Source organism: Pongo abelii, chromosome 6 (assembly GCF_028885655.2).
Source record: "Pongo abelii isolate AG06213 chromosome 6, NHGRI_mPonAbe1-v2.0_pri, whole genome shotgun sequence".
Taxonomy (NCBI): Eukaryota; Metazoa; Chordata; class Mammalia; order Primates; family Hominidae; genus Pongo; species Pongo abelii.
The window spans coordinates 95,016,101-95,042,369 of NC_071991.2; the positions used below are offsets into that span (position 1 = coordinate 95,016,101).

The following is a 26,269-nucleotide window of genomic DNA, read 5'->3' on the forward strand; positions in this document are numbered from 1 at the left end:
TACAAATGTAACACTGCGATTATATTTATGATTTTTTTATTTAGCAGAGAGCATGTTACATTGACAAACAAAAACAATCAAGCTACCAATGTCCACTTTAGGAACTTGGGAATTCTTTGGTTTGATTGATTGTGCACCACTGTACCAGAAATGCCTTCTGGGATCTCCTTCCTTTCCAAGTCACAGCTTGTGCTCTTCACCAGAGATCACAGCTATTCTCATTTATAGGAATAATAAATGTACTATATTGTTCTCCATTTGTTTTGAAACAAGAAAAAGCACTTATCTTGCCTTTACACGAAGACATCTCCCTCACTAATCTGTCCATGTCTTAAAAATACATAATTAGGTTTTATAATTAGCATTTTATGCTCTGGTATCCCCAAGTATCCCCCCATGTGCATATGTGTCTATAACCACAAACACACACACAATTATAAATATATATAATTATATATGTGCAAATACATATTTGTATAAGTATAAATAAACATATATAAATATATATATACAAATATATATCTAAATATAACAGGTATAATATTATATATGCATAGATATGTATATAAATACATATATAAATATGCATATACGTACCAAAAGATAGAGACATCTACAGGTGCAAAAGCATAAATGCCAATAGAAAAAGAAATGCCTTTCAGCGTTAAACACTTTTACTTGAACTGTGTTTTTAAATGATGAGGCTTTAGTTCCATATATATAAATTTAATAGGGAAGAAGAGATGAATAGTTAAGATTTGATTAGCTACATTTTAAAAGCCCCACAAATTTTGATGTACAGACCAGTTGATGACTTCTAGTCTAGATAAACTCTAAATTTCTTCTACCTTTCAAAGTCAATAAAATAATTTGAGTTTACATTAATTAATAACTGCATATACATTTATTTTTAAATATGTATAATAAAATCCTAAATTTAGAGAATTTTTGTCTGATTATTCAAAATGTAAACAAGCCAAACATATTTATATAACATTATAGTAAATTTCTGAATGTTACTGCCTGTTAGTCTTCCATAAACTGTTTCTTAACTGTTATCACTGTGTCTCCTGAACTTTAACAGTAACATTGGGGTTAGCACATCGTTTTTGTTTCCTGTTTCCAGTTCTATCTTATCAAATAGAAACAAGCTCCTTGAGCTTAACCGCTATGGCATACTCTAATGCTGATTATTAAAGTTCTAGTTAAAACTAAAACATTATATCACTGTAAATAATAGAAGTTGCCCACGTTAAGTACTAATTTCAACAAGAATATAAGCAAACTAGTTTATGTTAACAAAAATGTAAAGAATCATTTTATGTTAAATTAGTATTGTATAAATTTAAAAGTGATGGTGTTTGTAATCTTTATAATATATAGTAAGTATTCTTCACGTTTGAAGATGGGTTTGTTCTTGAGAGATTTGGTGTCAAATATAGTTAAAAATAACATGAAATGCAGTGGGATTCTTTAATAGAGTTGATTATTTTATGAACGGAAAAATTTACTAATTTTATCTGATTTGGGAAATTTAGAATTCCATTTTGTTTTTTATAGTTGGTAAATATATAGGTAGAGACCAAAATAAAAGCTTCAAGAACTTGTCTAATTTATAGAATATTACATTCAAAGAGTTTTGCCAAAATTATCACCATTTAGTCTGTTAATCTATGAGAACCAAAATTTTAAAACACTAAGGGTAATATATAAACCTGTTTGTCTGTCCATGAATTCCCAAAAGGCATTGAATATTCATACAAATAATTGGCTATCATGTTAAAAGAGATATAAAAATTTCACACTTTCTGTAAACATTTCTGCAAGAGAATGCCTTATTTATAGGTACTCAGGCTCTTACTTTCCTCTTGTAGAGTGAGTTCTCAGCTTCATAATTTCATGACTACTACTCTCCTTTAGGAAATAGGAAACAGTATATAATGTCCATTTTCACTTGGCATGTTATTATTTAAAAATTGGCTCAACTTTACTAAGCGTTCATGTAAAATAATTCATTTAACTGAAATTTATATTAAGGAAATGGCTCTTAAAGCTGTCCAAATTGTCCAGAAGTTTATCTTATTTGTATTCTAATAATTGACACAAATTTTACACTTAAAAAATCTATCCTATCTCCAGAATACAAGAAGAAAATAATAAGAATATTAAAATTATAATTTCTATATTGAGATCATGTATTAAAAATAAAAGATAGCTAGCTTTGGTTTATTTAATAAATATTTAAAAATTTATAATATATTAGCTAAGTATATAACAATACAGAAATTAAAATGTCTTTTTCTTATTAAAGATAATTCCAGCTTAATTTATGTCTCTTTAATTGGGAACAGTTTTTAAAAATGTCCCAGATAAATTGGCTTTTTTTTAAGTTATTGAAATTTACTTAATAAATAAGTGTAACAAAATTTTAGAGTATGAGCATTCCAGAAGTTTAATAATTCCAATTATTTAAAGATTATAAATAGCTAAAAACTTTACTTTCTATCTCTCTTGTAGATTTGTATCGAACAATTTTCCATAGACCAATAGTTCTAATATTTTAATTGGGAACATTTAGAAACGTGGATGTGCTATATTGTGTTGTAACTGGAGATTCAGTTAGAGAAATCATGGTCTTTTACCAAGATTAATTCTGGCAAGCAACATGGCATAATATATTAAAGCCCGTGTCATAGAAACAGCACCTCAGAAATGGGAACTGAGGATTCAAGATTGGCAGAGTCTCCTAGTGCTTAATGTTAAGAACTAGCTTAAAGGCTGGTCGTAATGATATTGGAGAAGGAATAATTCTTCCTTCCAACATGTTCTCAGAGTCCAGAAATATAGAGGAGATGGCAAAAAGATTGTTGAAAAATTACAGCTCTAGAAAATTAGGTCAAGAGATGAACTTGGAAGCCACCAATAAATAAAAGCCATAAATAATCATATAAATATTTTTGAAAGTCTTTTGACAATTTCTGGATAACGAATATTATTATACTCACTAAGGATATTGTCCTTCTACTTTATCCTTTTTAATAATGCTTTTACCCTCTTTAGGCTTGTTGATTCCTCATTAAAGATATGGATTCCCTTTTTAAAAAAATTTTACTTTAAGATCTGGGATACATGTGTAGAACATGCAGATTTGTTACATATGTGCATGTAACATGTGTAACATGCCAGGGTGGTTTGCTGCATGTGCCAGGGTGGTTTGCTGCACCTATCCACTCGTCATCTAGATTTTAAATCCTGCATGCATTAGGTATTTGTCTCAATGCTCTCGCTCCCCTAGCTCCCCAACCCCCAACAGGCTCAGGTGTGTGATGTTGCCCTCCCTGTGTCCATGTGTTCTCATTGTTCAACTTCCACTTATGAGTGAGAGCGTGCGGTGTTTGGTTTTCTGTTCCTGTGTTAGTTTGCTGAGAATGATGGCTTCCAGCTTCAACCATGTTCCTGCAAAGGACATGAACTCATTCTTCTTTATGGCTGCATAGTATTGATATGGATTCAGTTTTAAAGGTAACAAGCTTCATAAGAAAATCCATGGATAATTCCAATTCAATTAACTAACTCATGCTCTTCCCATTTAATAATTCTTGTTCTTATAACCATAAAGCGCTTGTTCTTAAACAATTCTCATTGCTTCTTTATAAATTGACACTATGCTTACAGTGATGGTACTATGCTAGAACCCTCATAATAAAGCCATTAGAGGTCATAAGTACTATTCTATGACGTTTTAGTGTGAGACAATTGAAATTTAAATAATATATTGTTTTACAATATATTGTTTATGGAAGACCTGCTGCATATTCCAATCAGTAGTATTAGTAGTTCAGTATATCTGCTTTATTTCGCAAATGAATACTTGAGGAGAGAGGAAAAGGTGAAGGAATGAGTAAGTCCAGTGGGCAAATAAGTGGTAAAATGAATTTTCTGTGAAGGGACACATCATGTAAAGTTGTAGAGGTGAGGAACCCTGCCAATATGCAGTTTTGAGGATTTAAAACAGTTTGATTATTCTGTAATCATAGGATCTCAGCCATTAGATATAGATGTGTGTGTGTGTGTGTTTGTATGTGAAATGTATCTGTAGTTTGTATGAACGTATTTATGGCATGAAACTCTATAACTTAGCACTCACACTCTGCAAAGCAAGAAAGCTATGTAGATCAGATAAGTAGGTCCAAAAAATATAGTTATCTGAAGAACTCTCAGCTTACTCCTAAAAAGGTTACTAAGCATTCCTTACATGGAAGAAATATCATTTTCTTAAGGGGGAGGGGCATCTTAAGGATAATATAAAGTTAAATAACATTATTATAGGACATGAGAGTTATTTAAGTAATGGAGTGGATTTCAGTGTTCACATTAATAGCAATTTCTCTCTCAGCGAAAGGAAAACAGTTTTTCTGAAATGTTTATTCTACTCCAGGGAAAATCAGAATATAAGATAATACAATAAACAAATGTATTTTTACAATAACTTTCACCTACATCTTATTATAGCTATTGATTATTGATTTCTGCAATGTTTTTCTGTTTGTGCCTTCAATATCTTTTCCACATCTGGTTTTCTACAGGCATTTTCTTGAAATATATATGTGCATATTTTTCCTTTCTTATAAAATGTAAAGAAACAAATAGGAAGAAATGAAAGTTTAGTTTAAATACTGGGCAATAATTTTTCTTTTCATAGACAAACTAGATACCTGTGTTTGATTTGAAAGTGTTTTATAACCAAAATTTCAGTTTAAAATGTTACAGGTATGACTGGTTAATTTAAAAAATATTTGATCAGCAAGGGGAAGGTGTTTAGAATTTTATTTAAAATGTATGGCCTGGTACGGCAACTCATGCTTGTAATCCCAGGACTTTGGAAGACCGACAGAGGTGGATCACTTCAGCCTAGGAGTTCAAGACAAGCCTGGGCAATACAGACCTCATCTCTACAAATTTTAGTTTTTTTTAATTGATTGGGTATAGAGCATGCTGCCAGCTACTTGGGAGGCTGAGGTGGGAGGGCGACTTGAGCACAGGAGGTCCAGATTGCAGTAAGCCGTGGTCACACCACTGCACACCAGCCTGGATGGCAGAGTGAGACTCTGTCTCAAAAAAAAAAAAAAAAAATTAAACATAAAGAAATTATTATAAAACAGAAAAAACAGAGTTTGCTAGATGTGAAACAGCTTTGAGAGCATGGAAACTGAACTATCATTTAAAAGACTGAGAAATGCCCCTCTTTCAATGAAGTGACACTATTCAGAATATCTTTCAAAATGTAAAAGAGACTTTTTCTGAGAGCACATAACAGAAGCTGGACATTTGGTAATAGTGTAAACTCTGATAATGGTGAAGTAGAAAGCAGTATTAAGTAGAGGGGCAGTATAGCACACCAGTTAAAATTTGGACTGTGGAGTTATGTGTTTTGACTTCAGGTTCTCTCACTTTATTTATGTTTGAGCTTGAACATTTTATTTTTTCTGTTTTCACTTTCTATCACAGGATATTTTTCATGGGGTTATTGTGTGGTATATGTATTAATGTAGGTAGATAATCAGTACATATTTGTTGTTTTAGTATTATGTACTATTACTAAAGCAGCTATGAAAAATATTGTGAATGAACAGATGCTATCTTTCCCTTTTTTAAGCTATACTTGGAAGGAGAGAGGGAGACTAATGATGTGTCATTTCCTGGGAAATATGGTTAACAATGCCTTAATTTTAAAGGAATCAGTACTTAAATAGTGAAATTGAGTTTAAATATTAGCAAGTGTCCTTTATGGCCTCCAGCCGACAATCCAGCAAACCAAGCTGCATCTGCAGTGGAGAGAAAAATACCGTGGAATTTGCTCTGCTCTCTCAGGTGGGCTTCTAAGAAACTAACTGTTCAAAGAGGAAGAGCCCAAGGATGCCCAAGTATTACTAAGGAAAGTAAGGAAAGTATAAGTTGAAGTAGGCACTTCATTTTCTTAAATCAAGGGCATAAATTGGATTGATTTTACGTTTCATTCTGAAAAATTAGTAGTGTCTTCGTTTAGTATTACTTTGAAAATAACTCTGAGACTGTGTATATTCTTCAGGAGCCATAACTATAGTATAAATTTAGGAAAGAACCGTAATTCTAGATAGTCTGAATTAGTTGTAAACATAAAAAATGCTTGGGAACTCTCACGGAGTTATCCGTATGTTTTGGCAATGACAGATATCAATGAAACAGTTACTTTAATAGACTAGCAATGTCCGTTACAGGGAAGAAGAAAGATGGTGGCAAGTAGCTTATCAGACAGTTTGTATCAAAGTCAAAGCTTAGGCTCTTTGATTCTATAATCTAGAGTCAAATAATTTAAACATTCCCAAAGATAATATAATTCCACTGTCAATCTAATTGCTGAAATCATCAGGATGTTTGAAACAAGTCACATGATCTACTAGATTGTGAATTTCTTTAGAACAAAATCTGTGCTGAGTTTACATGCAAAAAAAAGTGCTTGAAATCATTAAAAGTGAATGTTTCTAACAACAAGATTGTCTAATAGTGAAATACGCTTCCTTTTAGGTGGTGAGTGCTCCTGAGGTATTGTTTAAAAGACTTGATGTCATGGATCCCCTGGAATAAAGGGAAATTATTAATATTGTCTATAGTAATTTAAAGATTAATAATGTCTATACCATTGAGTTTCCAATCTAACTTTCAAATTCAATAATCTCATGAATGTCATGATTATCTGTCCTAGGCTTATTACATAGGAAATACTCATCTATTAAATAAAAATTAATTCCTCATTCATAAAATTAAAAATAAGATGTAGAATTTATTTCTGAGTAACCCCAAACTAGAAAGTATCTGTGATGAAACACTAAAATATATTATTCAAGATGAACTGTAAGTGATAAGCAATAAATAATGAGCAGTTATAAAGCTGAATATAATGCATCTAAAAATTAGGCAAATAATTTATGAAGTACAGCAAAATTTTTAAGACATAACCTGAAATAGAATATATTTATGTTTTATAGAATATGAATGATGAGCCTCCTGTATGCAATCCACCACATTTGGAAACTCAAATTTATTCCACTGTTAAGAGTCCTTTCATTCAGCTCAACTGTTCAAAGATTCTTCACAGGAACATCTGAGCTATTCAATTGTAGGAGGTAAGTCATATAATTTCAAAAATGTAATTTCTCTGCCATTTTACAAGATACTCATGTGAGATATTTTGTAACCACTGGAAATATATTATGAAACATATTTTAAAATAAAAATGTAAGAATAGAAATCACAATACATACTGTAATTTTATTTCCTTTTTATTACCTAATCATTCTCAGGAAATACAAATAATCAATTCACACTTCAGAGACTAGGTGTTAATCCTCCTTTCTGGCCATCACACAAAATTTCCAGTATGAGGTATTTCAAGGGGTTCAGAGCCCTATGACTTTCCAGATACTTATTGAAGTCACTGATGAATTAGGTGGGAATAAGCCTAGTCAGCTGTCAGCCACTACAACAGTCATAATTCATGTCCTTCCCTGGACCACAACACAGCCAACTTCTTCCACAAAAACAACTACAACTACAACTACAGTAAGTACTTAGTGATGAAATATAATTCTAAAGTCATCTGAGTTAGTCATAAACATAGAAAGTGCCTGGAAACTCTCACAGGAGTTAACCTTGTGTTTTGGCAATGAAAGACATCAATAAAACAGTTGTTTTAATACATTTGGATTCTCATCATCAATGTAAGGAGAAATTATTGAAGCCATTAAGCATTAATTTTGAATCAAAGTAAATATATCAATGTTAATCATTTTTATGGGCCCTTTCAAGATTTAGTTTAGAATTCTTAGTAATTCTGTTGATTCTCATCACAGTATACTTTTCTCGATTTAAATTAGAACTTATAAAGGTTTTTAATGTAAATAACACCATATTGAACTCATAAAATATTTAACAAGCTTGTTTTTTTGAAAAATATGCAGTCTGACGGGAAGACAAGATATACACTTTGGCTGAGTCAGTTCAAGCTGCTATTAAAAAATGCCATAGACTAGGTGGTATAAACAAGAGACACATATTTCTCATGGTTCTGGAAGCTGGGAAGCCCAATGTTAAGGTATCAGCACATTTAGTATTTTTTCTGGTTAATAGATGGCTGTCTTCTCACTATGTTCCCACACCATGGAAAGAGGGATAGACAACTCTCTGAGTTTTTTTTTATAAGGACTCTAATGTCATCCATGAGGGACCCACCCTCATGACCTAATCACCTCAAAAATGTCCCACCTCCTGATACCATCACATTGAGGGGTGAGGATTTCAACATGTTAATTTTGAGGGAACACAAACATTTAGTCCATAACACATTTATTTAAAAAGTTACAGAAAAGCCTTCCCATTGCTTGACTTAATAGCCAAGAAGTTTTGCGTTAGTTATACAAAATCAGTATAATACAAATTTGAATATTCTTGATCCACAGGGAAAAAAATTGATTGGGGTGGTATAGGACTGGTCATTCTACCAAGTGTCTCAGAGAAGCAAATTAAAATTTTTCCTGAACACAGTAACAGTATTCTAGCCTTCCAATTAGTCTAATAATTTTTCAATCCAATTGACACACCACATGATTAAATATAGCCAGGCACATGAGAAGATAAGATACTATAACCAACTGAGAAGTAACAGAACCACAAAAAGCAGAAACACAGTAGCTATAAGTAATGGATTATCAAACATAAACTCAATTATTGTTAAGTTCATGAAAGGTAAACCAAGTTTGAAATTCGGTTAGGGTGTTGGAGACTAAAAAGGTAATAGAATATGCTAAAACAGTTCAAATATATCTAGAAATTGAAAATACAATAACAAATTGCAACTTGATAAATGGATTTAATGGCTGATTAGAAACAGCCAAAGAGACAATTAAGAACTGAAGATATGTCAGAAGAAACTATCTAGAATGAGATATGGAAGGACAAAAATGATGGGAATTACTAACGGAGAGGGAGGACATAAAAATGAGAAAGAGAAGAGCTGGTTTACTTTAACTTGAGAGATGAGACAGGGAGAAGAAAAGAAGCAGTGTCTAAATATTTTCAAAATTGATTAAAGATATCAAACTGTAAATTGAGGAAGTCTCATGATTCCCTAGAGGAAAAACTGAAAAGAAATTTATACTTAAACACAACATAGAAAATCTACATAAAATCCAAATAAAACAAGAAATATTAAAATCAGTTGTGGAAAAGAAGGAAAGATTTCCTTCAAATGAGTGTTCACAAGACAGCTGACTTTATAATAAAAATAATGGAAGCTAGAAAAATTGAAATGTTCGAGTAACAGAAAGAAAATAACTCCACCTAGAATTCTATACCCAGCAAAAAATACATTTAGGGGCAAATATATAAGCTTTCAATTTGGCTTTAACTGGATCTCATAGTATTTTTATTCATTCATTCTAAAATATTCTCTGTTCCCTTAACTTCTAAAGATATGAAGCATTTTCTAGTTATCTGTTTCAATTTTTAGTATAATTATTTAGGATCAGAGATTATAACCTTCGTGACTTCAATCAACTGAAATAGACAGGGAATTGCTTTACAGTCTGATACATGATCCAATTTTGTAAATGTTCGTGTGGTCATATGATGTTTGTCAAAGTGAAACTACAGAGCAATGGTAAAAAAATGAGAGTTTCAAGAAATTATACTGGGCAACTGATATGCATATAGACATAGTAGAAACAATCCCCTATAAATCAAGTCTAAATGCATTATAGACATAAAATGGCAATAATAAATAAAATAACTATACTTTAGAAAGAATTGAAAAGACTACCTTATTAATTTTGTAATAGGGAAAGATTTCATAAATAAGACAACACAAAACTAGAATAAGAAAAAAATTAGAAAATTGAATACTTTAGAATTAAGAACTTCTTATGGATGAAAGGATAGGATGTCTAACTTTTGGATTAAAATAATTTGGGGTGGAGAGGAGTAAGAAAGAATAAAGATTAAATAAAACAGTATACATTGACAACTATTGGTATTGTATGATGGCTATCTGGTGGATTATTGTAATATTTTTATACTTTTGTGTATGTGTTAGGTATCATAAAAAGTAGTTGTAAAATAATTGAAAGGAAAATAATCTAAGATGCCCATGAACTTTGTTAAACTATCAGTATTTAATATGGTAAAGTGCTCCTCGAATTACCCTCACAGATAAAATATTCTCACTTATTTAGTGCTTCACTAAAACTGTGTTATCTGCTTTAGAGCTTTTAGTCATACATTTTATATAGTTAAACTCTATAATTTATTATTTAAATCATGAATATTCTCCTGGTCATCAGCAAAATGCTTCTGAGTCCCTCTCCCCACTCCATGGCATAAGACAATATAACTTTCTTTCATATTCCACAAATATATATTAAAATCGTTTGATAAGTCAGGTAAATATTGCCTAAGACTAAGTTATATTGTCAGTGATATTGTAAGGTATTATCGTAGAATTTCAAACAGTTAAAAAATGTTTTTCATTTCTGGCTCAACATGAACCTCATCTCTTTAATTTTGAGTCAATTTTCTCTGCTATAATAGATCTTGCTCCTTTGGGAGAGATCATATTTAGCCTGTATCATTGAGGAAAAAAAAGTTCCTAATTTATGTTAACACATGGATTTCCACCATTCAGTTTCCCAATTAGTAAAGCAAAATCTAGCAAAGCAGAAGACATTGTAATAAAACATAATAGACAAACAAATTTTGCAGCAAGATGTGAAAGGATTTTAAAATTTGTAGTTGAGCTAAGGGGTATTCTAATCTATATACTTTCCTTTAGTAATCTACATTAGGCTTGCTAAAAGAGGCAAACCAATTAATACTGTCTTGAAATGATTACCAACCTGTGACTTACGAATTTATTACCAAAGACTGTAGCAAATGGTCCATCTTTTCTCCATAACCAGTATCAGCTTTTATATTTATATGTGCACTCATATCATACGCACATCTTTGCAGGGAGACATATGTGCAAAAACTGTAACCAAACCAGAAGTAACCTTAGAAATTCTGTGTTTCAACTAATTCATTGTGTAAGAAGGGAAAATGATATGCAGATAGGTTATCACTTACATTTGCTTGAGAGTGAGTAAACACACAAACACACCTATATATTTTACAATAGCCTTTAAAAAACTAATATTTCTAAACATTTGTTAAATGCAGGATTGACTAGCCATTATTTATATTTGGGCACATGTATTAGTCTGTTTTCACACTGCTGATAAAGACATACCCGTGACTGGGAAGAAAAAGAGGTTTAATTGGACTTACAGTTCCACATGGCTGTGGAGGTCTCAGAATCATGGCGGGAGGTGAAAGGCGCTTCTTACGTGTTGGCAGCAAGAGAAAATGAGGAAGAAGCAAAAGTGGAAGCCCCTGATAAACCCATCAGATCTCGTGAGACTTATTCACTATCACGAGAATAGCACAGGAAAGTCCAGCCCCCATGATTCAATTACCTCCCCCCGGGTTCCTCCCAAAACAAGTAGGAATTCTGGGAGATAAAATTCAAGTTGAGATTTGAGTGGGAACAGAGCCAAACCATATCATTCTGCTGCTGGACCCACCAAATCTCATCTCCTCACATTTTAAAACCAATCATGCCTTCCCAACTGTCCCCTAAAGTCTTAGCTCATATTAGCATTAACCCAAAATTCCATAGTCCGAAGTCTCATCTGAGACAAAGCAAGTCCCTTTCCGCCTATGAGCCTGTAAAATCAAAAGCAAGCTAGTTACTTCCTAGATATAATGGGGGTACAGGTATTGGGTAAATACAGCCATTCCACATGGGAGAAATCGGCCAAAACAAAGGGGTTAAAGGGCCTATCCAAGTCTGAAATCCAGCGGGGCAGTCAAATTTTAAAGCTTTAAAATGATCTCCTTTGACTCCAGGTCTCACATCCAAGTCACACTGATCCAAGAGGTGGGTTCTCATGGTCTTTGGCAGCTCCACCCCTGTGATTTTACAGGATACAGCCTCCCTCGTGGCTGTTTTCGTGGGCTGGTATTAAGTGTCTGTGCCTTTTCCAGGTGCACGGTGCAAGCTGTCTGTGGATCTAACATTCTGGGGTCTGGAGGATGGTGGCCCTCTTCTCACAGCTCCACTAGGCATTGCCCCAGCAGACACTCTGTGTGAGGGCTCTGACCCCACATTTCCCTTCTGCACTGCCCTAGCAGAGGTTCTCCACGAGGGCCCCGCGGCTGCAGCAAACTTTTGCCTAGGCATCCAGGCATTTCCATACATCCTCTGAAATCTAGGCGGAGGTTCTCAAACCTCAGTTCTTAATTTCTGTGTACCCTCAGGCTCAACAACACGTGAAAGCTGCCAAGACTTGGGGCTTCCACCCACTGAAGCCACAGTCTGAGCTGTATGTCGGCCCCTTTCCGCCATGCTGTAGCAGCTGGGACACGGGGCACCAAATCCCTCGGCTGCACACAGTACGGGATCCCTGGGCACAGCCCACAAAACCGTGTTTTCTTCCTGGGCCTCCGGGCCTGTGATGGGAGGGGCTGCTGTGAAGGTCTCCGACATGGCCTGGAGCCATTTTCCCCCTGGTCTTGGAGGTTAACATTAGGCTCCTTGCTACTTATGCAAATTTCTGCAGCTGGCTTGAATCTCTCCCCAGAAAATGGGATTCTCTTTTTCATGGCATAGTCAGGCTGCAAATTTTCCAAACTTTTATGCTCTGCTTCCTTTATAAAACTGAATGCCTTTAACAGTACTCAAGTCACCCCTTGGATGCTTTTCTGCTTAGAAAATTCTTCCTCCAGACACCCTAAATCATTTTTCTCAAGTTCAAAGTTCCACAAATCGCTAGGGCAGGGACAAAATGACGCCAGTCTCTTTGCTAAAACGTAACAAGGGTCATCTTTACTCCAGTTCCCAACAAGTTTCTCATCTCCATCTGAGACTACCTCAGCTTGGACCTTATTGTCCATATCACTATCAGCATTTTGGGCAAAGCCATTCAACACGTCTCTATGAAGTTCCAAACCTTCCCACATTTACCTGTCTTCTTCTGAGCCCTCCAAACTGTTCCAACTTCTGCCCGGTTACCCACTTCCAAAGTCGCTTCCACATTTTCGGGTATTTATCAGCAATGCCCTACTCTAGTCGTACCAATTTACTCTATTAGTCCATTTCCACGCTGCTGATAAAGACATACCCGAAACTGGGAAGACAAAGGGTTTTAATTGGACTTACAGTTCCGCATGGCTGGGGAGGCCTCAGAGTCATGGCCTCAGAGTCATGAAAGTCCACTTCTTGCATGGCAGTGGCAAGAGAAAACGAGGAAGAAGCAAAAGTGGAAACCCTTGATAAACCCATCAGGTTTCGTGAGACTTATTCACTATCAGGAGAATAGCACAGGAAAGATCAGCCCCCATGATTCAATTACCTCCCCCGGGTCCCTCCCACAACATGTGGGAATTCTGGGAGATACAAAACATATTAAGTTGATATTTGAGTGGGGACACAGCCAAACCATATCAGTATGTTATAAAGGTCACCTGTATTTCCAACTATCTGTCTATTTCCCAACTGTATGGTCAAACCTTGTGCTTGGTGTTGGCGAACAAAGTTAAGAAAGTCAGAGAAAACCCTTCTTACTATAAATGGTGGAACATCCAACTATAACTGGTTTCAATAATAAACATTCATGTTCAGAAAGTGGAGGATTATTACAGCATAAATTTGAAGATACCTGTACAACATCCTAAGGAAGATGGACTTTGTCTTCCAATCAGAGACGATCTAAAGAAAGATTACAAGAGAGGGTGACAGTATCAGATATTTCTAAGTATGAATGATTTTAGAATAAGGATGTGAAAATATGAAAATATGAAGGGAAGATTGGTGGATGGAGATAAAGTGCTCACAAAACGAGTTAGGAGCTTGTTTTAATAATCCAGATGAAAGACTTAAGCTCTAAATCAAGGCAATAGTACTTTATGTGAAGATGAACTGCTCCATCTAAAATATACATAATTAATAGAATTCACCATCTATTTTATTTAAAATGTGTGCATTAGAATATATATATTATGATATATCATGGGAAAGAGAATTTCTGTTAGGACCTAGCCATTATTATTATAGGCTGTATATTTTATTATTATTAACACAAGGCAGATCTTTCTATTTAGACTATTGGATGAGATATGAAAACTTAGAAACATTTCTAAGTGCTTAGAATATACTGCTAGAATTTTATCTGCTTCTAAAATATAACTATAAATGTCTATTGCAGAAATAGAACATTCTTAAAGCCAGATTGCTAGCAATGTCTATGAATTTTAGAGGGAAAAAAAGGCCTAACGATAAAAAGTTCAAAGTAAGAACAAATTCAATTACATGACAAATATTATGGGAGACACCTTCAGCATGAAATTCACTATAAATGCAGATTTTTTAAGGAAAACTTCATTCTACTTTCTTTAGAAAAAAATTAGAGCATCCCATAAACTGTAATCTTCTGAAAGCATTCAATAAAGATCTTTGCAACTTTTACAATGCCAAATATGGTACTGATAAATCAAAGACCAATGTCATATGTTATCAGAAAGGTATGTGATAGTTCATAATTGGGAGGAGAGGAGGTTCATGAACTGTGTTAGAATCTGATGAAAGCTTATGGCTCCTCTCTCTAGAACAACACATACATATTACATGTGTGTACATGTATGAATTTTATATTCAATTTTAGAGCCTGTAAAACCCATCCATGGAATCCACGTTGCAAAACACTGACTAAAAACAAGAGTTTATCAGTGCTTTTGAATTTGTAAAAAAAAAAAAATGTTTTCATGAGCAAAATATGTTTCTATTAGTATATAGTAAAAGTCACTAACACATAGCTACAGGGAAAGTTTTACGTAATATATTCTTTATATATGTCAATATTTGGCATGCACTTGTAGACATTAGAATAAGTAAAATAATACCTTGAAACCTAGGAAGGAGAATAGAAAGAAATCCTTTTATCTTAAGTGTAGAAAAACTTAGTTAAAAAAGCTAATGATAAGTAAGCCCAACCCTAAATTAAACAAAATAAACAAAACTGTTGTATATTGTCTCCTGATTAACCTTAGTCTTTGAACCCATACCTGTCTCCTGATTAACCTTAGTCTTTGAACCCATACCTGATTATTCGGAGGTCTCTCTCAGGGCAGGTAGAGAAGACATTAAGCCATGTTTCATGAACTGAATTAAACTCTTCCAATTTGAGTCCAGATTGGCTAAAGAGACAATGAGGTAACTGGCTAGACACCATTTCCTGCAAATGTGATCCCCAAGGAATTATGAATCAAAATTCCTGAAACTATCTTTATGTAGCAAATTGAGCCCATAATAAAAATTCCAGAACTAATGTCCACTTTGACAAAATGAAAGAAAGGTATATTTAAATCATCAAAATTTATAACTATGTTTTTTTACTCTGATTTCAACATAAACAATGTATAAGCAGAAGACTAGGAAGGAGAAGGTCTATAAATAACTGTCCAATCTTTTCATTATTTCAACCATTCATATTTCATGATGCAAATCAGTAATGAAAAGGTTTTAAACCATCAGTGAAGAACTAAAAAAAAGTTTAAGAGCTGCATACAGTGACAAAACTGGAATTTTTTAGTGCTTTTCACTTAATTTGGACATTAAAGACGAATCCTGGGATATTATGGCTTCTTAGACACACCAGAGACTTACATCTTTGTAACCTTATGTGTTTTTTCTTCTATTGTGCTCGTTGCACAGGCACATTACTTTTCCAAGGCTGATTTGACTCATCAAAGACCAAACCGTTACTACATATACCTCATAAGGTAATTTACAACCAAATACTCTTGGAACTCTGCTTTCAGCTGATAATTTGGAACAGTAGTATGCTGGAGCTGGCTTATCCCAGCCGAGAGAGCCTATTGTTAAGCATGCAGAAATTTTGTAGTCTTGTTGCTAAGCATTTGGTAGCTTTAAATAGGTAATGGTGGGAATATTTATATCACAAAAATTGGCAAATACTACATACCAGGTTTTTGGTTTTGTTTTACATTTTTAAAGTTGGTTTACCAGCACATTATTGGACCTGTTTTATTCTTTAGTAGACATAGAAAGGCAGAAAAATTTATGGTGAATAGGAAGAAAATTTAAGAGAAATTAGCAATGTTTATGTATGATATGGATATTTTTTTGAAGTCAGAGTACCCATGGAAGCCACCAGCACTATCTGCTAGCCTCAGTCTAATATTCACTAGACTCTATCCAAAACGCCTGTAGAGATTAGAGAAATATATTACTTGCTGTCAACTATGCTTTAATATCCACCCTGCCTTGTCAGCCTAGGAAGTGGAGCTCATTGTGGTTATTTCAATGATTACCTGATGTCTCTAACCCATGAATTATGGTTCTCTTGTTGTTCTTTGTCTTCTCCTAATATGAAGACTTAAATTGCAAAATAATAGTAGTGGATAATAATGGTCACAAATTGTTTGCCTACTGAATGCTATAAACTTCCATAAGGTATTTTCTTCCTCATAGAAACTCTACAAACTAGGTAACATTGTTCCAAACAAAAAAATTAACTTGCTCAAATTAAGTGAAAGTCATAATTTTAGCCCAGATATGTCTATTTCCAGAGAACATGTTTGCTCCATACACTATAATGTATTTCCATAGAAATACATTACAGTATTTCTATATTTTCAAAGTTGATTAACTCATGCATGCTTTTTAAAGAAAAATGAATCCCCCAGACATCCAATATTGATTTATATTATTTTTGTAAGACGGATAAAAATATATATATTAAATAATATATCTTTAAATGTAGTAGCAGAATTATGACAAATCTGCCTCTCTTACCTCAAATTGTTTCTAAGAAAAAATTAGTAAAGAAGCATTGATGTAATGAGTTGATGATGATGAAAATAATACCTTTATGGTATGCCAGAAATTGGAGAGGCTGTGGCAAAACATATTAAAAAGAAAGGATGCCCATTTTTGTCTGGTCTGGCCAAGCATACAGGACAGATGCATGATGAGATATGATGTATGTATTTACCCCTGTGTGAAACAACAATAAAAGAGCCCTTAGACCTACTGGGGGACAATGGAAATGTTTGCTGCTTATCTTGGGACTTCTGATATTCAACCTATAAACTATCTAATTATTCTTCTTAAATTGTGAATATGGGAACTAAGGGGCTAAGTCACCCTTCTATTTGTGAATTGGGAGCAAAATCTCTTGGTGACCCTCAAAATATTTCACTTTCTTTTATTTGATAAGGGACATAAGTTATGCAACTGTTTGACTATTTCTGTGTGTATTATTTCACATTTAACCATTCTATAAAAAACAAGCTGCATGAATAGTGAGAATCACATTTTACATTAATTTATTTATTGGTCTTTGTGTCCATCTGACTCTCAGAAGGAAACAGACAGAAAAAATGAGAAGAGTTGTGGAAGGAGCTATTTAAAAGGGTGTAAACAAAGTTAAGGAAAATCAGCATGACATATATCTGCCTGTCGTTTCATAAGCAAATTTCATCCTGTACAATTGATATACATTTCCTTTTCTGATTCCACTTGATGACTCTGCTGCCTAAAGATGCTCAATGAAGTCTTCCTAGGCCATTCAACATAAGAGCTAAAGTTTATTTTTAAGAAAAATAATGTCTTACCTTATTAAAAAGAGAACACTACTTACACTAGTTTTTATTAGCATAATTGACTTATTTTTAAAGATTACCTATAAGCTAGAAACTAATAGTGTACCTAATATTTTACACAATATAAAGGAAGCCCCATGTCATTCCACTGTAATGATATGGATAGTCAAAGTGAGACAAGTCACTGATTAAAGAGATTTAAACAATTTTTAGGTTTGGATCATTTTGTTTTGATCTCCTAAATAATGACCTTTCATTCAAGAAAAATACTAGTTGTGCAATTAATCGCTTAAAATTTCTGTCTTTATATATTTAAATATTTTTTCCTTTTTTTCTTTTCATGCATTTATTCAAATTTGCATGACATATATTAATTGAATTAGTACGTAGGATTAAGAATGAATAAGAAGCTAGAGGAGTAATATTATAGTAAAAGAAAAAAACGGTTAACTTATTTATAGTAACAAGGCTCAGAAAACAATTTTGACAACATTAATTTTTAAATTTTAATCATATTCAGTCATTTGTAATATGACCAGGACTTCTAATCAAAGGGAAGTAAAGTTTTCAAATGAAATTTTGAAATTAAAGAAATGCCAACAATATAATTTCACATAGATTGTATCAAAACGGTTTTCACATAGATTGTATCAAAACAGTTTTCACATTTATTAAGCAATCTTAAGGTCCAAGTAGTGCAATAGTAGTGTGGCCTTAGGAATAAGACAGGTCTTGGTTTGAATTCCAGCTTTCACTAGATCATCCTGTAAAACTAGGTTGAATTATTCACCACCTTTGAACCTCAGTTTCCAATTTTCATTAGAAATTATTAAAAGCTATTTTAGAAGCCTCTCCTGGTGCTGTGACCAGAATATAGAAGGTGATTAATAGCTAGTAGCATTATATTAATATTTATTAATTGTTATTTTATTTTATAAATGTTTATTAATTGATTATAAACACAGAAAGATTGTTTGAAAACATCAAGTGTAAGAGATTGCTGATATAGTTACCAAACCTCCAGTTCTCATTTACAGTTCTCCTTAAGGAAAAAAATGTTTTATTTTATTTTATTATTTTATTTATTTTATATTTATTTATTATTTATACTGATATTTTTAAAAGTATGTTCTAATATTTATTAAATTTTATAGTAATTTTCTTAGCAAATGGGAAAGACCAGCATTTCTTCTTAAATTAGAAGTTTTACCACTATTTGAAACAGATCATGAGAAGTATCCATTAGACATACTTGAATGAAAATTTCTTAATTGCAACCTTTTAAATAATCTTCTTCCAGTGAGAATTAAATGAAATAATTTGAACGCCAGCAGAAATAGTATAAATTTTACTCTTCTAGGTCATAGCCTTGCACATCTGCTAAGACTATAATGCCCACTGAAGAAAGATTTCATGACAGGGAAGATTATTATTATTGCCTTTTCTGTAAAATATAACAAGTTAAGTAATTAAGGTTATGAATCAAACCAAATTAACTGTGCACAGCTGTAAGAAGCTTAGTGCATGACCACATGACAGATGGGAAATTCTTTTGTTTTCACTCGTGATTTACCTAATGGTAAGATAAATGTCTGATGACATACAAAAACCAGGGTCCTGTCAATCCTTAGCCATTTATTTCATCACTCCTCATGTTCCTGACAGGGAGGAGTAACTGCTCAGTTGTCCAAGTATAAGTATCTTCATATTTTCTGCTTAGGCAAAACTGTAAGCTGTGGAAAAAAGAGTTTTAAGTTACATTTTAAAAGTAAATATAAAAAGGTACACTTTGCATAATTATATATATAATCTAAAATAACTTTCAGAAATTTTAAGATGCAATAATCATATCAAATTTTAGTATTTTAATTTAATTAATATCTGACAAAAAACTTCCTAGTCATGGAAATGATCTTTATGAATCTATATTTATATGTAAAATTTCCACATAAAAACATCATTTGATTAAATCATATTTAGTGTCAGCTGTTTTTGTCCATGTTACAAAGGGGAAAATGAAGACACCAGAAATTTAAATAACTTTATCAAGGTCACAGACTTAGTGAGTGGTAGAACCAGAAAGACCGGCAAAGAGACAGAGAAATGGTCAAGGCTTGAAGAGTCTCCTGACTTGTAAGGCAAGTGAGTTGGAAAAAAGATAATGAAATGAGGTGAAGAGATTGACAGGGATCATATTATGCAAAGACTTAGAAGCCATAGTAAGTATAGAGGTTGGTTTCCAATTAATCAAATTACAAGTCATTTTGACAAGTGCTGTAAAGGAAGTGTAAATAAATATAGGACAGATAACATGGCAAATTCTGATTTGAAGAATATTGAGAAACTCCCAGAGGAGATATTTGTATTTTATGTACGTCTTTGATGGATAGAATGAGAAGCAAAGACATTTCAACATGGTGGAAATTGAGGAGCATGGATATAGGAGTGCATAGTCTTTTCTTGAAAGGGAAGAAACCAAGCATGTCTGGAGCATGTGAGGAGCACTGGCCAGAGGCAAGGCCAAAAAGGGAGATACCAGGTAGATTGATGAAGGCTTAGACTCAATGCTGTGGGTTTTAGACTTTGTTTTGTAGTCAATACAAAGCCATGTTAGATTCCTAGGAAGTGTAAATGAATAATTGAAACTAAACCAGCCGAGTGAAAGATAGAATGCAGAAGAGAAGACTGGAGGCAGCAGGTTCAGGCAGAAGGCAATTGCCAGAGATAAGGCCAGGCACTTGCCTTTACCCTCATGGTTACTATCTACTGGGGCCTCCAAAGAGTTTACAAACAATGAAAACATAAAGGCATAATGGAATAAGCTATGGAAGTGCTGAGAGGATCAAATGCTAATCCTCAAATTTGGTTCTTTAAAAATGTTTTGACTTGCCAATTGAAAGAGGATATTGCTGAAAGTGTCCAGCTTGCACATAAGGTACACTTCAGTATTTACTCTGTGTAAATGGATTTACTCTGTGTACATGGATTACTAAAGCTATTAGATTAGAATAGCTGTATGTATTGTACAAAGAATTTTGTGAGGATTAAATGAAACAAGAGATATGAAAGCTCTTGTAATAAATGTTATATAAATATAAACCGTTAATATTATATTTAATCCCTATACAAAGATTTTGCTTTTACATTACAAGTGAAAAATGTAATATTCCTACTTATCTTAGATTTTGAAATATGAAAAAAATGTGAATTAATTAAGATAAAAGCTTTAGTTGTGTGTATATGAGACAGAGGTAAATAAAAGACAGAGAAAACAGAAATCAGGAAATCTACCCTTTTTTGTCAGGCAAGTGAAGTGCAGGAAGTTAGGATGATTCCTTCAACTAACCTTTAAGCAATTTTCAAATGCCTCGAACTTACTCTACACAGTTAAATTCTCATGGATGAAAATCTGTAATTACTTTTATATGACTATAATGGTGATTTACAAAATGATACCTACATGCCTTGATATAGGAATTGGATTGTTTTCTCAAAACTCTCATATGTCCTCATTTTGGGGGATGTTGCCTAGTCCACTGAAAAGAACATGGTCTTGGAGATACATGAATTTTTATCTGGATACCAATTCTGCCACTTAGTGGAGATACATGAATTTTTATCTGAATACCAATACTGCCACTTAGTGGCTATGGAACTTTTGTTAACATACAGAGCTTCAGCTCCTCCTTCGTAAATTGGTGGTATTGAAAACATCTCTTTTAGAATGGGCAAGTAATATAGCTAAAAGGCTATGTTAATAATACAGCTAAATAATATAGCTAAAAGGCTCAGCAGGAATCATGACAAACAGTTGCTTTTAAATAAATGCTACCCCTACCCTTTTTGGTTTTAATCTGCCGTGCTGTCACCAAATGTGTCCAATGAAGAAAGAAACATATTCTAAGAGTATGTTTTCAAATGTTTTCTCACAAACACCTTTGTCAGGCTCTTTATTTCCTTCATATGGCGATTCTTGAAATGTAGTAACTGCTCAATGAATATTTGTTAAAAGAAAGAGAAAGGAAGGGAAGAAGGAAAAAAAGGAAGGAAGTCGGGAGGGAGTTAAGGAAGGACGGAAGAACGAATAAGAAAGCAAGTTAAACAGGTGTGGGCTGTGGTATCTTTACTTATATTAGTCGTGACATTCTTCCCCATACCTGTGCTTAGTGCAGGTATTATTTCTTAACCAGCTGTAAATAGAGCTAGGTGATTAAGTGTGGTAATCAAGTTGTCTGTCATTCTTTTAGTCTATGATCTGGAAATACAGAGTAGTATTTATTTAAGAAAACAAGGCCACAATACTTCACCTGACACTATGGAGCCTTTCTTGATCTTTCCAGACATGCCCTTATTGTTGTATAAAACAAAATGTTCAGTCCTATAGTAGTTGATCTCTGCAACTATCAAAATTCAACAAAGTAATCAGGAGTCCTCTCACTCAATTGTATAAGCAGTGTTTTTTCTGTTACTACCATTGTTGACTGATCCTTCTTTGCAGAGTTCTGTTTTCTACTTTTATTATTTCTGTGAAATCAGCCTCATGAATTATGTTGGCTTAAGAAATGACACACTTTTGGGAGGCTGAGGCGGGCAGATCACCTGAGATCGGGAGTTGGAGACCAGCCTGGCCAGCATGGTGAAACCCCATCTCTGCTAAAAATACAAAAATTAGCCAGGCATGGTAGCGTATGCCTGTAATCCCAGCTACTCAGGAGGCTGAGGCAGAAGAATCGCTTGAACCCAGGAGGTGGAATGTGCAGTCAGCCGAGATCGCACCACTGCACTCCAGCTTGGGTGACAGAGCAAGACTCCAGTTGAAAAAAAAGGCACCTGGCCGGGTACTGTGGCTCACACCTGTGATCCCAGCACTTTGGGAGGCTGAGGCATTTGGATCACTTGAGGTCTGGAGTTCTATACCAGCCTGGCTGACATGGTGAAACCCCATCTCCACCAAAAATATAAAAAATTAGCGGGGCGTGGTGGTGCATGCCTGTAATCCCAGCTACTCGGGAGGCTGAGGCAGGAGAATCGCTTGAACCCAAGAGGCGAAAGTTGCAGTGAGCCGAGATCCTGCCACTACACTCCAGCCTGGGTGACAGAACAAGACTTCGTCTCACAAAAAAAAAAAAAAAAAAAAAAAAAAAGAAAGAAAGAAGGAAGGAAAGAAAAGACACCTAGTACTTGAGCGTTCACAAAACTTATCCTATCGTATGCTGCCATCTGCTGGGAAGGTAATGTTGCTTGGTCACGGACTTTACATTAAAATCTGTGTTGAACTTTGTATTGCTAGCTTCTTAAATGGTCACACATTAGATAGTAATGGAAAATTACTTGGGTAAAAAACTTTTTGTGCTTTTATGATAGGAAGCAGGAAAGGGCAACAATGGTCTGACCCATTTTTGAAATAATGCTTTGCCCTATTAAAAACTTGCTGATTCATTCTATCTGTCGTTGAGCCAACACTAATTATTGTCTTCTGTGCCAAGAACTACAGAGAATCCACAAAGATGAGCAAGGAATGGTTCTGTTTAATAGGAGTTTATTTCCTAGTAGGAAGAATCACAAAGGAAGTAAATGTGGTAAGGTATTCTAGATGTTACAGTAGAAATATAAGAAAAGAGGGTGTGGGTATGGTAATTTCTACCCCAAAGTCAGGCTTCTTGCAAGAGCAATGGTAGAGGATAACCATCATAATGAACAAACGTTCACCAAGAAGGCAAGACAGGAGAAAGAATTTTAGCCAGAAGAAATATTATAAACAGACATTTGTTTCTAAAAAAAAAATGATGTTTGTTTTTTGTGGCATTAAGAGATGTTAGTTATTATGCCTTGTAATTTGCTATATTTGTTTTTAATTATTCAAAAAGAAGAAATAAAGTGAAATATGCAAGATATTCTACACAGCATATACATCTTTATATGTCCATTGTACTGCCATTAATACTTTATATTTATTATATTTCTCAGATTACTACTTCTGTCTTAATAAAGATTTCATATTATTGGATTCCTGATAACTGGATTCCTGCATTATTAACTCTAACAGGAGCTCTTTTTGTGATGTGCCTCTATGCTGTTGCATGGTGCCTCTTCAAAAAGTAAGATTTTAATTGCTGTTTCTATTTGAATTTGTTCATGGCTCATAAAATCCATCAACGATGGCTTAAAAAGAGCAGGATGAAAGTAGAAAGAAGAGATTGGAGAAGATGTCATTGAGCAGCTATGACTTTAAGTGCTTTACTGATGTTATCCTTGCTGATAATCACAACAATGCTGAGAGATAGGTAACAGCATCAATGTTTTAGATTTAGATAAATGATTTTAACCAAGATCTTCTGGTTCTAAAGCTGAAGTTCTTTTGCTAAGTGATCAATCAAATGATTCAAGCTAAAACCATTCTTCTGAAAAAAAAAATGAGATTTTTAATATTCCCATAGAAAAGGAAGAGATGAAATTTAGTTGGTACATATTTAAATAAGATCAAGTCCTCTGCCTATATTTTCCTGTCAAAGGATAGACAGAAGTCTCAAAAAGGTAAGATGAAAAAATTTCAATAGTAATTATAGAAGGAGTGAATTAATTCAGGAAATGTCTCCTGAGCTTTCAGGGATAAGATTGTGCCAGGTGCGCAGAATACAGAAATGCTAACAAGCAGTACCCACCCTCCAGGAGCACAGCCTTGACTAGAAAGGGCTCAGGAGAGTGAATAGTTACAATAGATTAGAAGAGAGAGTAAAAAGAGAGGGTAATTGAAATTTAAATATCTTTCTATGGCATACTTAACTCTGGCTCAGAGAGACTGGGCAGGGAATGTTTCACAGAGAACATGCCACTGAAACTGACAGTAGAAGAATGAATGGAAGAAAATATAAAGGAAATACATAAAATATAATTTAGTTTATATTTAAGGGTGATTTTTTTTTTGAGAGGCATAAAAATGGAAACAGGATTATATGAACACTACTATATTTCCTCACCAACAAAAGTCTGGCTTTTATCTTGGAATATGGAGTATAGATTCTGCAAGGTAAAGTAATAAAACCTAAAGATAATGGTTGTATTAGCATGAAAGTAAAAATGTATTAAGGACAACTGAGAAGCTGCCACTTTTATGTAAAATGGAAATAGTATAGTAAATTTGAATTTTTGTTTTGAAGGTGATATATACCTTAGCACAATATTTGGATTTATAATGGTGATATCAAGTGCCTGAATAAATAAGAAATTTATTATTTAATTTTAAAAAGGAACCATTTGTCCAAAAAATATAGTGAATTAAAGTGTAATAAGTAGGTTTAAAAGTAAGTGTTGCACCCTTTTCCTCCTTTTCCGTGTAACTAACTCCTGAATGAAATCTGGTTCAGATGTATCATGGAAGGAGATCTGTGGATGTGCAATAGACAAGAAGAATATTGCAGAATAATAGTGCTACCATAGTGTATCTAGAAACTTCTCCCCAGATATTCCACTAGAATGGAATCTATTACACTAGAAACTTCTCCCCAGATATTCCAGTGCCATCTACCATGTTCATAGTTTTTTTTCCTGAATGTAGAAATGGCAGAGTAATCTGAAATTTTTTTGTCTGAGTAGCTGATATTTTCTTATTGGATTTTATCAAAATAGTTTAAGGACATTATTTTTACTTTCACATTCAAAAGAAATTATTATTGGCATTATGTGCAACTGTTTTATTTTCTACATGTGGACAGTTAACTAGAAGTTTAAGGCTATTTGATTAAGATCAAAGCAGGGAGTTGATTCTGATAAATTTTGACAATTTTGATCAGAAAATAAGCATTCAGTTTCTTTTTTCAAACATACTGCACCCCTGTTTTTTTGTTCTTTTACTGTAGTTCTCCCATTTTTTCAAGATTATTTCACCACTGTCACAAACATCACCAGAGCCAACCAAGTCTCACAACCAAAGGGCCTGGACTGGTACCAAGGTAAAAGCAGAGCTGATGCTTTGACGAAAGAAATTTTAGGCAATAAGATGTGTTCCTTAATTCTTTATTAATTTTCAAATATAGAACCACAAAATAGTGATTGGTACATTAGTCCATTCTGGCTGCCATAACAAAAATACCATAAGATAGGTGGTTTATAAGCAGAAAACATTTATTTTTTACAGTTCCAGAGGCTGGGAAGTCCAACATCAAGGTAGGAGCAGATCTGGTGTCTGGTGAGGGCCTGCTTCCTCATAGACAGAGCCTTCTCACTACAACCTCACATGCTGAAGGGGTGAGAGGTTTCTCAGGGACCTCTTTTATAAGGGACACTAATTCCATTCACAAGGGCTCTGCCCTCATGACGTATCTCTCAAACAGCCCCAGTTCCTAATGTCATTACCTTAGGGGTCAATTTAAACATATCAATTATAGGGGACACAGACATTCAGATCACAGCAATTAGCATTTTAGAAGTTTAAATTTTGCTCCTAAATTCTTTAACAGAGGAATTTTCGAAAATGACTCTATGTTCATTCAATAATATCTATTGACTACATAATATTCTT

At 33.8% G+C, this 26,269-nt stretch overlaps 1 long non-coding RNA gene across 2 annotated transcripts; it reads left to right on the plus strand.

Moving 5' to 3' along the window:
- Positions 1–3,807: 3,807 nt before the first annotated feature.
- Positions 3,808–23,850, plus strand: LOC129060264 (uncharacterized). Of its 2 annotated transcripts, none has more exons than XR_010140789.1 (4): positions 3,808–3,901; positions 7,026–7,163; positions 15,839–15,906; positions 23,798–23,850. It is a non-coding gene; the product is annotated as an uncharacterized LOC129060264 (long non-coding RNA). The 2 variants fall into 2 exon arrangements; XR_008526843.2 differs by having other exon boundaries at positions 3,816–3,972.
- The last annotated feature ends 2,419 nt before the right edge of the window (positions 23,851–26,269 follow it).